The 13,228-nt window shown below is 39.2% G+C and overlaps 1 protein-coding gene across 1 annotated transcript in view; it reads left to right on the top strand.

Moving 5' to 3' along the window:
- LOC122559430 (IQ motif and SEC7 domain-containing protein 3-like) overlaps positions 1-13,228 on the top strand; it is a 279,735-nt gene that overhangs the window by 231,306 nt on the left and 35,201 nt on the right. The gene's annotated exons all lie outside the window — the stretch shown is intronic.

Raw genomic sequence — 13,228 nt, 5'->3', positions numbered from 1 at the left:
GTATTCATTTGCAGACTCCTTATATTTTCTTCAAAACTTACTTTCTTAACTCTTTTTGTGTCATCAGCAAATTTTACAATCATACATTTGGTTCCTTCATTCAAATCAGAACAGGTATTGTGAGGACATTGATTCCTGTGGTACTCCACTCATCATATTTGAGTAAACTGAGAAATGATCCATATTTTCCTATAGCTATTTTCTGCTGCCTGATCATCCTTCTAAGCATATTAATATGTTATCTGACTCCATGAGTTCTGATTTTGCATAGCACAAAATGTTGTTTTTCTGTTTTACATTGTTATTTCCTATGAATTTGCCTATTGAGAACAAGAAAGAAAAATTTAACGAAACGGCCTGTTTTCAGGAATTTCTGCAGTACCCTTTTCTAGATGAACACTACTATGCTTAAGTTCCTCTCGACATCTTTGATTCACAATTATTTCTGAATGTCCTCCACAGCAGATACAGCTGCAAAATTTCTGTTCAATTCAACTGCAATTAATATAGTTTTTATTACTAATTCTCTAGCTTCACTCTTTATATAACCAATGCTTGCTTACTCTTTATTCTTTATAAATGCCTTCAGAAATGCTTACTGTCTGTATGTAGGTTTGTTCGCTGATCTGGAAGGTTCATTTCCTGACATTTCGTTACCCTACTAGGTAACATCTTTAGTGGGCCTCAGGCAAAGCAATGCTGAAAATTCCTACTTTCTATTACATGTTTGAGTTTCTTTGGACTGGTGATGTTATTTCCTGTGGTGAAGTCACTTCCTGTTCCTTTTCTCAGGGGGTGGTAGATGGGGTCTAACTCGATGTGTTTGTTGATAGAGCTCCAGTTGGAATGCCATGCTTCGGGGAATTCTCGTGCCTATCCTTGATTGGCTTGTCCTATGATGGATGTGTTGTTCCAGTTGAAGTGGTTCCTTCCTCATCCGTATGTGAGGATACTAGTAAGAGAGGGTCATGTCTTTTTGTGGCTAAGTGGTGTTCATGTATCCTGGTGTCGAGTTTTCTGCCTGTTTGTTCAATGTAGCGTTTGTTACAGTCTTTGCACAGTATTTTGTAAATGACATTAGTTTTGCTCGTTGTCTGAATAGAGTCTTTCAAGTTTATTAGCTGCTGTTTTAGTGTGTTGGTGGGTTTGTGGGCTACCATGATGCTAAGGGTTCTGAGTAGCCTGGCAGTCATTTCCGAGATGTCTTTGATGTAGGGGAGAGCAGCTAGGGTTTCTGGACATGTTTTGTCTGCTTGTTAGGGTTTGTTGCTGAGAATTCGGCAACACCCACCCACTCCACCCAAGAATTCCTGAAGACCAAAGACACTAAAATAGAAGAGGATGAAATAATGGTCTACTTTGATGTAACAGCCCTGTTTACATCAATCAACATTAACCTGGTCAAAGCAACACTGACTACACTATTAGAAGACCCAAAAACACATACACCAAATACCATTAACTTCATCAACAGTATCATCAAGCTAGTGGACCTATGCTTTACCACACACTTCACCTTCAACAACAAAACCTACAGACAAACCATCGGAATACCCATGGGATCTCCAATATCAGGGTTCTTAGCAGAGGCAGTAATGCAGAGACTTGAACAAACAACTCTGCCAACCATCCAACCCAAACTTTGGGTCCGCTATGTGGATGACACCTTTGTCATCACTAAACGAAACAAATTACAGGAAACCTTCAAGATCATCAATAATACCCTTTAATGGCATAAAATTCATTAAAGAGGAGGAAAACAACAACAAACTGCCATTCCTAGATGTCACAGTAGAGCGAACAGCCAATGGGGAACTTCAAACTAGCGTCTACAGGAAAACAACACATACGGACCAAATATTGAACTACAGGAGCAATCATCCCAACACCCACAAACAAAGCTGCATCAGAACATTATTTCAATGAGCCAACATACACTGCAGCACAGAGGAACTACGTAGAGCAAAGGAAAATCACCTATACCGTCTATTCAAAAAGAATGGGTACCCAATGAAGACAGTCCGTCGATTTCTCAGCAACAAACCCAAACAAGCAGCCATAACACTTCCCTAGCCACTCTCCCTTTGGTAGCCCACAAACCCACCAAACCCACCAACACACTAAAACAGCAGCTAATGAACTTGAACGACCCTATACAGACAACGAGCAAAACCAGTGTCACTTACAAAATACCGTGCAAGGACTGTAACAAATGCTACATTGGACAAATAACAGGCAGAAAACTAGCCACCAGGATATATGAACACCAACTAGCCTCAAAAAGACATGACTCTCTCTCACTAGTATCCTCACTTACGGATGAGGAAAGACACCACTTCGTTTGGGACAACACATCCATCCTAGATATGCCAAACAAAGACACGCATGAGGATTCCTAGAAGCATGGCATTCCAACTGGAACTCTATCAACAAACATATTGAGTTAGACCCCATCTACCACGCCCTGAGAAAAGGAACAGGAAGTGACTTCACCACCGGAAATAATATCATCATAGGAAATGACATCACTAACCCAAAGAAACCCAAACATATAAATAGAAAGCTGGAATTTTCAACATTGAAGATGTTACTTAGTAGGATAATTAAATGTCTGGAAATGAACCTTCCAGCTCAGCGAGCAAACCTACATCCAAAACCTCAACCTGATCCACAAATCTCAAATCTCGCTATGCTTACTGTCTGTTTTAATATAACTAACTTTGTCTTGTACTCTAATTTCTCCTTCCTTTTTTTCCTTCCATGTCAAATCATTGATATACTAGAGTCTTTGCAGTACCCCCTAGTCACAGCCTACCAATGTGGGAATGACCCATTTATTCCTACTCTCTATCTTCTGTCTGCAATTAATCTGTCTTTAGTCTGTGCCATTACATCACCTCCTCTTCCTTTTTTCTAACCAGCTTTGTTTGGAGGACTTTGTCAAAAGCTTTCTGAAAATCTAAGTCTGCTATGTCCATTGGGTGCTCTTTATCTATTTTGTTCACAACAGAGATGTGAGCAGCAAAGAAGTTTCAGAGGAAATGTTTAATCTCGGTAAGGGAGGAGAGATGTCTGTGAGTCTGAGTACCCTATTTCCAACCATTTCTGCTAAAAACCCACCATTAACCAGATGTGATTATTATGAAAAATATTCCTCCTCTGAAATTTCAGTTGCTGATAAAACAAATTAGTAAAGCCAGCGTTGTTTTTTTTAAAAAAAGGCTTTTGAGCAGTTTCTTTGAGTTATCAATAGATTTTTATAAATCACCATTCAGAATTTTATAATTGGTATTTTTTCATTGATTGGCCTGGTGGTGCATCTCTCACTTCTTCTTCCTTTAACCATTTCCTATTTCCTGTTCAGCTACTTTAGAATTAATATGATGATAGAAATGTAATATTAGGAATCTACTGCTACAGGAAATAGGCGTCACATTATAGCAAGTTATATAAGGCATATTTAGTGTTTAGCTAAGTACTATGGTGATGAGCACAGTGAGATAGGTGGCTGATCTTTCCCCAGAGAAGTGAAGAAAGGAACATCTCCTGGTCTCAAATACTTCATCCTTTGGAAATTGACAAATTAAAAAATTCATTGCCATAGAGAAAGGTTCTCTGTCCAAGTAAAGGTGATGGACAGCCTGTCAATGCTGGAAAACGGAGGAGGCAATCAGAGGCCTTGGAGGTTCACCCTGCTGGGCAACAAGGTAACAACTTGGAAAATGGCCCATCAAGAGGGAGGCCTTTCAGGGACTTTTCAAAGCTTTCATCAAAAGCACAAAAACAGTGAAACCACCACTTAAGGCAGAGTGCCTCCATGGGGCTGCCTTTGACTTAACCTCACCACCCCCACCCCCTATCTTGGTAGGTTAGGAGAGCCTGATGCCTGCCAGATGCACTGGCAACATAGTCTGCCAATTGATGCCCACCATCATGCTCTAGAGAGAGAGAGAAAGTCCAATCTCACGATGAAGCTTATCAATAAACGTTAGCCCAGACTATGCAACAGCCATCAGATCTTATCCAAATAGTTACATATATGTGAACAGGTAAACAGATACTCTCTTTATGGTCTCAACTGAAGCATAGTACCTCTAACAATGTGGTTCACTCTCTCACCTACATCAAACAATCAGATCTGCGTGGTGTTACGTGAAGAACATTCTGTGTTTGTGCAACTTTAAATAAATCTTGTAATTGTAATTGATGTTTGCCAGCAACAGTCATGTTGATTATGTCCTTCATTTTACAACTCTGAAATACTAGCAACCACATTTCACTTTTTCCACAATAGATAGAATATATCAAAAATATATTTATTATGAGCTAGGAACTGAATAGTAATTTCTAGTAATGAAATTTCAACATTTCCAAAACATTTACCTGAATATTAGTCAATTATAACTCACCTTTACTAAAGATCCACAATATTTCTCAAGCTGAATAGCTATTTAAATGATTTCAAAGGCAGAAGGAATGAGTAATCCAATTGTGGAGGATATAATTATTGCATTTTAGAGGTTCATTTAAAATAAAATGCAAATAGTCCTGGATGTAGTCATAAACTTGGTCTGAAAATAAATAAATACTGAAAAACATAATATAACGGTTCAGCAACACCTGGGTATTTGTTTTGCTTTTCAACGGGCTTGGAATAGAACTCCTGTTTGTCTTGGTCCAAAGCTGTAGCCCTGCCACATTAGAAAATAAAATAGCCCACAGACACTCTACCTTTAAGTGTTGCTATGCTCTTCTGACTCGAAGAAATGCCCCTCCCACCAAAAACATCTCAGTTTGATTTGGAGTCTTTAGCCCTTCAGAATCTGTTTTGTAATTGAGTATCTTAGTTAACAAAGATTTTGGAACTTCATTACGCTACGAAGTTGAAGGTGTGTACTGTATCTTTATCAGAGAGTGATAAAGTTTTGCACTGAGAGCTTACAAGCACCTGTCATGTGACTAACTAGCAGTCTCAGAGTGTACTGGAAAATTAAAGAAATGTAACATTTGGCTGTGAAATAGATATCTAATCTAATCAAACCTAAAAAAAAACTGAGTTGGTTGCTATTTTGACAAAAAGTTGCATCTAACCAATTGATTTAAATTATGCCCAGGATACTAAAACCCAATTGAATTTGAATTTATTATTTTGCCAACACCAAACCAATGAGATGATCTGATGTTGAGGGGATAAAAAAAGGCAGGCATTTTGAACGTCAGACAAAGTAATTGCCATTGAGACAGACCCAAACACTCTCTGTCAAAGGTACCTTTTTATATGAAACATATTCACAGAAAAAGAAAGAAAACAAGCCAGGGGATCTTCAGCTGGAAGGAGAGAGACACCAACAATGAAATTAAGTGATGCAATTTTAATGAGTGTTTCACTGGAACAGTATATTGTTACAGAGTTGGAGGCAGATAATAAGCAGTAAAGAGAAAGCAGGGCTTAGAGTTGTCAATAGTTGTTGTTTAATGTTCACTTTTAGAGTTAAAGAATAAATTGATATTATTTTCTTTAAATGGTGGAATTTGGGAGTTCTCTGTCACTCATATTCCTACAGATTATGAGGCGAAGAGAGCCTTTCTGGGTGTTTGGTTTAATTAACAGAGGGGTTCACCGCCATGTTGTAACAACTAAAAATATAATTTGCACCATCTGTTCTCAGTAAATAGAAGTTCTGTGTGGCCTATCATGCGGTAAAAGAGCAGAATCCCTCAAGAACTCTGTTAAAGTCCTCAATCATGGTTCCTTGATATAGTAGGAATGGATGTAAGATTTGTCCATTGTCGTACCTCCAGTCAAATGAGAATTTAAAGTGCTTTCAGCAATTGGAATACTGTGGAAATCAAGCAAGCCAGGGTTCTGTAACATTGCACGGAACCATCAAGCTTTCTGCCTCTCTGGATTTAACAATTTCTCTGACCGACTGACTTTTTAATTTCTCCAAAATATTAACTAGCTGCATTACAGTGCTATCAGATATAACTGGAGTTTTATGCAACTTAAGGGATAAACTACAATATCTGATCCATAACAAGGATAGTCTGAAATTCAAGATCTCCTAAGTACATTGTAGAAAAGTTCAACCCATAAGTTATATTAAACAAGCAAGTTAAATTTGCAAGGTGTTATGGCACATTTAAAACTGACTCATCAGACGTGCAGTTACTCTGCCAAACAAATCACAGTCCAAATATTATCATTGGTATTCTGTACTGTAATATTCATTTGCAGAAGTATACAGTCTTCACTATATCTGGATGAAGACAAAAGAAGAGTAGTTTACATAACTTGAATTCTTTTGGAATTGTGTTACATTGTAGAGTTTTTGGCCTAACACATGACATGGCAGCAGGATTCCCTTTGTGGCTTCTGAACACTGCTGCCCATCTTAGATGACAATCAGAAGCCTCCACTGTGTAAGAGCCAATTACTCAGCACATATTTTCCCCTAATTGGCTGATTAGTGATTACTGTTCAATTAAGTGCAGTGAGCAAGTTATTGAAGATGGACAGTCAATTAAAAAAACCAGTAGCAGAATGCTATGATCAATAAGTAAGAGACAGGGTGACCCATAATGGAAAACCCGATATCTTAAGATCCTGTCACTTCAAGAAATCTCTAATTTGCTTTGCAATGTTCACTTCTGCCTGCAGAACACTTCCGTTTAGTCACATTGAATGGTACTTTTAAGATCAAAGTACTACCATGCAATTTCACATCTGAACATTTGCTTGTGCAGGTTCTGTTTATACTGTCATACTCACTCAGTTTGGAGGGAATATTGTTCAGAACTTCTGCCCACTGCTTATAAGATAATTGTTGTCAGGAATGGATGCTTCCCACACAGAGATTCTCCAGGTTGGTAGTTTAGTTGCAACCAACACAGTTTTAGCGGCTGCTATGATACATGAGTTAAAATGTACTGGCTTCTGTATGGGTGAATGTAACACTCACTGTAAGAAGCCAGAAAAGAAAACATCCTTTTTTTGTTTACAAAATGGCAAATTCTAACACCTCCACTCACTGTCCACCTCTAACACCCATCCACCTCTTCAGCTCTAACAGAATTGTACAGGAAATGGGCATGAAAATAACTTGAAAATGCCACCTCAAACTGTGAACATGCATGTGAGACACTGTGGCACTTGTGACTGTCTATTCTGTGCAGGTTAGGTAATTTGCCAGTGACCCTGAAAATACTGGTATCGCATCGCAAGGAACTGTGTAGCCTTAGATTTCAAAAGTAGCTTTTAACTTACGTCTATTTTGTCCCAACTTTCTCCCATGTCTGCACAAGTTTCTCATAGTTACCCAATTTGGCTTGAACAATTTGCATGAAATGATTTTATAATGTGAATAAACAACATAATGTAATAGTTGAAAGGATCAAAATAGTATATTAACGTTTCCTATTACTTGCTTCTAAGTATACATTATTCTTCATCAATAATCAACAATGAAGAAAATATCCTGGATGTGTCACTAAATTACCTGTAACATCGATGACAAGCCTTGTGCTGATTAGAAAAATAATCCACACTGTCATGTTTATATCATGAAGCTCTTTTCTTGTAGCCTGAAAGAAAAACACTTTATAAGAATATATTTAAAATGTAATTAATATAAAGGGAGAGAATTTCAAATCACATTCTAGATCTTTCTTCCAGTTGCAGAGTGTGACAGTTTACATTGGTAATTATATATATACCCCAGTTCTTCAGCATATTTGGAACAGCAGAAATCTGATACAATTGGTAGATTCACACTGATGTCAAAGTATTGCAAGCTAGGATTTGCTTCTTATTGGAACCGACAGAAAGAGGAGGTGGGGCTTTTAGAGATTCCAAAAAATAGCACTGTAATGCACAATCAGTAATGCAAAGATTCACAATGGTTCCCAAACTTTTTAATCAGAACATTAATCATTGCATTTTTAAATGGGATCAATTTGAATGCTTTGTCTCTGGTAACATGAAGCTGGGAACAAGACCTGAAACAAAAGGGCAGCATAGCCCAACAAATGCTTTTAAATTCACTCTGATTATGATGTCTCTTCCCATTTTAGGCATCAGTGGCTAGTTAACTATTTAATAGCTTGAAACACTATGTGACCAGAATTCCAGAACAAACTGTTTCTATTTGCCATGGAAGCCATTGAGAAGCACAACATGAAACAAAGGAAGGTAATAATTAACCTTAATGTAAGCACTGACCACTGTAAGTGGTCACCACATTTTCACTTCTGTGTGTTTACAATCAAGCTCACAAGTGGTTGCCAACAAAGGGAAATAGCCACAAAGATAATGGTAGAATTCCAATGTGCTGTGAAGTGCTGCAAAACGATAAGAGATCACATTTAGATTTTTGGTTGTTATATCTAAGGAACTGTGAAGAGCTTAACATCCAATGGATAGTGATACAAAAAGGAGAGAATAAAGGGTACAATAAAACAAGGCTAACAATCAGTTTGAAAGCATCAGCCTCTTTGGACATGAAAAAAATTGCAAAACACATGAATTTTTGGAAAGGGATAAAAGCAAATTGCTTTTAAAAGACAAATTCCACTCGCTACCTTCTTACAATATTATGAAATCTCTATCCACTCCCAATATTCACCCAATTGACTGCTGACACCTTCTATACTGTCTGTTTTAATGGGTCTTCCAAAATAGTTTCCCACTTAACCAATTTAGCCCATAGTGTCTGTGTCAAATTATGATTTTGTTTGATATGTGTAATTTTATATGCATATTTGCATATGTACATTATCAGTACAAAGGCAGCAATTGAAAATCCTAAGAGTGTGCAATACATCAATCGCGCACTACTGTTGTGTATGTCAGCAATTTGCAAATAGTCTATGCTCCTACAGTAGAAATGAGGATGTTTCCAAGGTCACTAGACGATCCAAATTATATTGAAGCTTTACAGCTTCCTAGGGGTTGCCTTTGCTTCCCACAAACAATGATCAGATAAGTAGTGCCTTTTGAAACAGATGTCTTTGAGTTTTAGCTTTCTTAATGTGGTTGATTTGTTTTGAGACAGTTCTTGGGGAGATTAAGGTTCATTTAAGTCTCCGCTGCGAACAAAGACACTTTGTTGTAAGGCACAAAGGAGAGAAAGTGGATCAGCTCAGTCAATAGAATGAGATCCTATGACACATTCTTTCAAAAACATTGCTCTTGCTCTTTTCCACCTCTGTTTAATGATTTGCCATCTGCACTGCCAACTCCATCCTCCATTCTAACATTTCCAGGGGAGATGTGTGTGGGCTGGGTGAGTGGAACAGAGGTAGTTTTGCTTCTTCTTCTTCAGCCTCTGGTGCCACATCAATTCCAGTAGGGACCAATCTGGAATATTCTGTAATGATACATACTGAGAGAAAAATCATAACAAGAATGTGAGAATGATCATTCAGCTGTTTTAGGTATTGTTGCTGAGATTGTGTCATAGTTTCGTAGATAGGATGTAACATTGCTACTTTTGGAAATAGTCTCAAGATATTATCCACTTGTTGGGCACTAAAAGCCTTTTTTTCATTTGTTTGGATTTGGACATCACTAGTTGCACCAGCATTTAGTGCCCATCCTTAATTAACAACGAGAAGGTAGTGGTGTATAGAGACAATATGCGTTGAACTGTCTCCTGAACCACTGCAGTTTGTGTAGTGTAGGTATATTGATAATGCTATGAGAAAGGGAGTTCCAGGATTTTGAATCAATTACAGTGAAGGAATGGTAATTATTGATGCACTGTATAGTTTTCTGCATGTGACATATACTTCTTGTTGTGCTTGGTTAGATATCTTGAAATTTATTTACAACACTAACTATTTACATGGCCATAATATCACAAGCTTACCCACTTGTCTGGGTTCTGTGCTTCCTGATGGTAAACTGACATGGACTCCATTGCACAGAAAATGTAACTGAAGGTGAGCAGGAACTTTTATTCCAGAATGCCAAATGTTGTGATGTCATGTAAATGTCTCAAAGGTACAGGGCTATCTGGTCTAGCATCTATGCCATAATACAATGTCACTTATTTTACCTTCAAAGAACTGAAACGCTTTCACAATAACATGTACAAGGACGTACATAAATATATTGTTCTATACATACGGGTAACATCTTGATGGATGTACAACACAACCAAATCTAATCCCTATACATTTATCACAACTTGGTGTATCTTCTGTTTGGTGTGCTGTTGTTGTGGAAAGACATGTATCATTTGTTAAAGATGTGTGGTTGTTGTCTGGCACAATTCCTTCTGTATCTAAGTTGTTATCATGTCTGATGGGTGACTGATGAAATGCAGATTGAATATGAGATCAGTTCTTTTTTGCAGGATTTGACCATTGCTCATTACACCAACATGTGGCCTGGAGTGGAGACACTCTGACACAGTATCTTTCCACAAACCCAGGTGTTCATATGAAAACCTTAAATTCATATGCGTTGTCCTGATTCATGTTGAGACAACTATAAGCATGTTTGTTGGTCATGCTGTTGTACCATGTTCTCCTTTCCTTCCAACAATATGTCATGCACATGGATGGGTGGTGAGAATCTAGGAGGGGAGAACTGTGTGGATCTATCTTCCAGACATGACAGCTATTAGTGAGGGTGAACTGTTGCTTAAAGGAGTAGCATGCAGATTTAACAGCTACCTGAAAACCTGTCCAAGTTGCTTTACACTATGGTCATAGACTCTGTGGGAGAAATGTAGAGAGCACATTGATAGGAACGTATGAAGTTAGAGGTGCATTGGTCAGGGGAAATGTAGAGTAATAAGGCAGGGGAATAGGTCTGGAGAGATTACTCTTTGGAGGGTCGATGTGGACTTGTTGGGCCAAATGGCCTGTTTCCACAATGTAGGGATTCAATGATTCCAGGTCTGTCAGCATCTGTGGTGAGAAATCAAAGCTAAATTTTGAATTTTATCTTGAAGAGCCCAATATTCAAGGGGCTACAGAGGCAAAAATGATATGTCACCTGTTAGATGAAATGGAACTTGAATGAAACCATTGTGGCTTTTACCCACATGAGGTACAAGCCAAGTTCCAGAATATGAAGGTAGAAGACTATATCACACACAGATGTGAGAGTGCCAAGGTATGTCACTCTGAGATATTATTGGTTACCTTTAAAGATTTATCATGATATCCATTCAGGATAAGAAGAGAAGAAAGTTTACTTAACTGTTTGCTTAATAAGTCTTTTCACAGGGGCACCTCTCTAATGACTGTCACATTAAGCAGCTGATACTATGTTAATACAGATGCATGTCTTTTCCAGAAGTTATGTAGGAGTTTTGCTTTGTTAGCTTACAGCCATTACAATAACAGATCAGTGATACAGTAGAATACAAAGCAGCTCCTGTAGCTAAAATCTCTTGCCAGCGGTAAAATGAAGAGTTTGGGTTGCAGTTTCAGACCTCAAACACTTGGTGGTACCAGTGTGCTTTCTAAATCACAGACTGGATTCTACACAGACAGGGAGAGTGATACACTTCTGTCATAGAGGTCAAAGGTGAGTCTGGTCCTGGTTGGCCACTTGACCCACAGATATTTAAATGGCTTGAGGTGAGCCTTCCACCTCTATTAGAGAACTATTGGCCAATCAAACAGCTGGTATTTCTTTTGTCCATCAGCTGTGTGAGAACAGTGATCACTGCTGGGACTGCAATTAGTTCCCGAGGGAAATGAGCTCAAAATGAGTTGAACTGCAGGGTAAATCCATAATCTTGCATTCTAAAGAATGGTCACTGGATCTGAAACTTTAACTCTGCTTTCCTCCATGGATACTGCCAAATCTGCTATGTAATTCCAGCATTTTCTGCTTTTATTTCAACTTCCTGGCAAATGCAGTATTTTGCAATTGTTTAAGTATTGATGGCCCATGGCTAAATCTTGAATATTCTTCTTCTAGGAAATCTAAAAAATGGCACAATCCTTATATTCTGTGATTGTACATCGCACTTTAAAAATTGTAGGTGTTCCAATTCAATTTTTAATCTACCCTTGGGAATTTTAAAAATCTTTTTCATGACCTTTTATCTCTATACCCTCCTGCAGTGCACAACATATTAAAGTACGTTTAGTGGCATCTAAGCGTTATGTCTTCTTCTGTCTTCACCTTTATTTTATTCTGTACATCAGTTAGTTAATAAAATTGCCAATTCTTTGCATCACACATGGTGCAATGTAATGTATTGGAATGAACTCTTCCATTGGTAATTACTGCCCTAAGCTCATCAAATTTAAATGCTTCAATTAAGAAAGAAGGTGGTCTAATGGTATTGTTGCTGGAGTGGTAATGCAAAAATGCCATCCCGTATTCCCAATTTCTCCGCCTCCGCTGTATCTGCTCCCAGGAGGACCAGTTCCACCATAGAACACACCAGATGGCCTCCTACTTTAGAGACCGCAATTTCCCTTCCCACGTGGTTAAAGATGCCCTCCAACACATCTCGTCCACATCCCGCACCTCCACCCTCAGACCCCACCCCTCCAACCATAACAAGGACAGTACGCCCCTGGTGCTCACCTTCCACCCTACAAACCTTTGCATAAACCAAATCATCTGCTGACATTTCCACCACCTCCAAAAAGACCCCACCACCAGGGATATATTTCCCTCCCCACCCCTCTCCGCCTTCCACAAAGACCGTTCCCTCCGTGACTACCTGGTCAGGTCCACGCCCCCCTACGACCCACCCTCACATCCTGGCACTTTCCCCTGCCACCGCAGGAACTGTAAAACCTGTGCCCACACCTCCTCCCTCACCTCTATCCAAGGCCCTAAAGGAGCCTTCCACATCTATCAAAGTTTTACTTGCACATCCACTAATATCATTTATTGTATCCGTTGCTCCCGATGCGGTCTCCTCTACGTTGGGGAGTCTGGGCGCCTCCTAGCAGAGCGCTTTAGGGAACATCTCCGAGACACCCACACCAATCAACCAAACCGCCCTGTGGCCCAACATTTCAACTCCCCCTCCCACTCTGCCGAGGACATGGAGGTCCTGGGCCTCCTTCACCACCGCTCCCTCACCACCATCGCCTGGAGGAAGAACGCCTCATCTTCCGCCTCGGAACACTTCAACCCCAGGGCATCAATGTGGACTTCAACAGCATCCTCATTTCCCCTTCCCCCACCTCATCCTAGTTTCAAACATCCAGCTCAGCACTGTCCCCTTGACTTGTCAGGACTTGT

The sequence above is a fragment of the Chiloscyllium plagiosum genome, unplaced genomic scaffold, assembly GCF_037043375.1.
Source record: "Chiloscyllium plagiosum isolate Xiang-an unplaced genomic scaffold, Cpla_swu_hap1 HiC_scaffold_19, whole genome shotgun sequence".
Classification (NCBI taxonomy): Eukaryota; Metazoa; Chordata; class Chondrichthyes; order Orectolobiformes; family Hemiscylliidae; genus Chiloscyllium; species Chiloscyllium plagiosum.
The sequence above is the reverse complement of the archived record's forward strand: the minus strand, read 5'-3'. Positions and strand labels throughout refer to the sequence as shown.